We start from the raw sequence: 2,396 nt of genomic DNA on the forward strand, positions 1-2,396 counted from the left end.
CCAGGGACAGAACATGGTATCTTCAAACATGATCCAGGGAGAGAATAAGATGCCTGTAGTCATGATCCAGGGAGAGAATGTGGTGTCTTGGATCAGGCAGGGGGCAGTAGGGGTAGAAGAGAGTGGTCAGGTCCTGGATATCTTTGGAAAACAGAGCAGGCAGCGTTTGCTAATTGATTGGCTGTGGGGTATGGGGGAAAGATTGACAAAGGATGTCTCCAAAGTTTGTGAACTGAGTTACTAGGAGTGTTTACTCAGAAAAGGAACACGGCAGGAGGAGCAAGACTTTTTTTAGGGTCTAAGTTTTGGTAAGATTGGCTAGAGATCTTAAATATCCCAGAGGGTACACCTGGGAGTAGGGGGAGGCTAGCGTGATGCCTAGGGTGCTAAAATGCAGGAGGCAGGTGCTCTGAGATGCTGAACCTGTGCCTCTTTAACTCTTGCCCTTAAATATTGTGCCCCAAACCCTCACTTGCCTCACCCTAGTCATGGCCCTGCAAGAGGGCATGTTGAGCTTGCAATTGCTGGAGACCTGGGGGGCTGGAGAGGTAACTCTAGGACTATCTTGTCACCTAAATACTCGGAGCCTGTTTTCTCAGGTGTAAAATAAGGATGCTAATAGTTATCTCAGCATTTCAGGAGAGGATTAAATAGGCAATGATTTTGGTTTTTGGAGTAAATACTATTGGTTTTATTCAGACAGTAATTTACAAAAAGAAAGCACTGGAAGTTGAAGGGACCTCTTCAGGCAAAAAGCAGTTGTAAAATGGCAGGTCTTTCCTTGTCATGTGAGGACAAACAAGTGCCAGAACCACCAGAGAAGAACATAGAATCCAAACACAGGAACAGAGAAAATGAAGATGTTGAGCTGATTTTAGTAGGCGTGGAACATGTAAATGAAGATGCAGAAATTCTCTTTATCAGAGCAATTTCAAATTCCAAACCAGTCATTTCAAACATTTTGAACAGAGTGACCCTGGAATGATATTCCAAAAGAAAGAAAGGCTACTGAAGTCAAGATCCTGCTTGTGCACTGCAGCCCACAAACCACATGACCCATGGGCCCTAATAGTGGCCACCCCAATCTGCATGGAGAGTAATAGATCATCCTATTATTTTTGAGCCTTCATCTAAACCTGATTCTAAAATAAGCTCACCACAAGTCATGCCTCACAGTCCCTCAGATTTGCTCTCTCCCTATCTCACTGTCTAATTGGAGTTATACTTTTTGTAGGAGGCAAGGAGAAGTCCTTGCAATTCAAAGCAACTTCCCGCTTCCAATATAAACAGTGGAAATCCCAGAAGACCTAAACTCAGTGATGGAATCCCAGGAGGACATTCCTCAGCTGTGGCCATTTCTCTCCTACAGTGAGCATGAGCACAACCTCAAAACGTGTCCCATCTTCATTAAGCCATGTTCAGAATGGAGCATTATTTTCTTGGGCTTATGTAAATGATAGGACATATTTCAATCTTATGGATCTAGACACACAAAAAAAATAGTTTGAAAAGCCTGGAAAAAACAGACTTCTTAGTCTAGCAAGTCAAAATTAGACTGTTGATCCTAAGAAAGAAAATCTGATCATGTTACTTCATGACTTTTACTATGGGCAGCATAAAGGAGACAGGCAGCCAAAACAGAAGACTCACACAACCTTTAAATGCCTCAGCTGTTTGGAAGTTCTAAAGAATGTCAAGTTTATGAGCCATGTGAGGAGCCATTTCGAACTTGAGAAGCAGAAGGGCGACAGCTGGGAAAGCCACACCACCTGCCAGCACCGCCACCCCCGATTTCCCACTCCCTTCCAGTTGCAATGTCACACTGAAAATGTACACACCACCCAGAAGCCCTCCGCTGTCTGTAAAGTTTGCGGATTGTCATTCAAAACAGATCAGGTTCTCTTGTAGCACATGAAGGACAATCATAAGCCTGATGCCCTATGTGTGCCAGGTTTGCAATTACAGATCGTCAGCCTTTGCTAATGTGGAAACACGTTCCAGAACATGCCATGAAAACACTAAGAATTTGCTCTGTCCATTCTGTCTCAACATTTTCAGAGCTGTCATACTCTACATGAATCATTTGTGGAGCCACCAAAACAAGAGTCTCTCAGTGTTCCAAATGCCGACTGCGGTTTTTGACTTCAAAGGAGAAAACAGAGCATCAAACCAAGGATCATCGGGCTTTTAAAATGCCAAAACAATTGGAAGGGTTGCCTCCTGAAACAAACTTCAGTTCAACCAAGTTCAAGAGATGCTGCATCCATTCTTGTGAGCAACGCTCACTTCTAGCTGTCACCTGTAAAACCTAAAAAGAGGACTGCCATGAACTCTAGCTATTCCAGATGTTACCACAGCTAGCATTATAGCTCAAATTATGTTCTGCCCACCTCCAG

The 2,396-nt window shown here is 43.7% G+C and overlaps 1 pseudogene; it reads left to right on the plus strand.

The window, feature by feature from the left end:
• Positions 1-766: 766 nt before the first annotated feature.
• On the plus strand, positions 767-2,361 carry LOC118026176 (annotated as a pseudogene).
• The last annotated feature ends 35 nt before the right edge of the window (positions 2,362-2,396 follow it).

This window comes from Mirounga leonina, unplaced genomic scaffold (genome assembly GCF_011800145.1).
Source record: "Mirounga leonina isolate KUSES-001 unplaced genomic scaffold, KU_Mleo_1.0 Mir_214, whole genome shotgun sequence".
Taxonomy (NCBI): Eukaryota; Metazoa; Chordata; class Mammalia; order Carnivora; family Phocidae; genus Mirounga; species Mirounga leonina.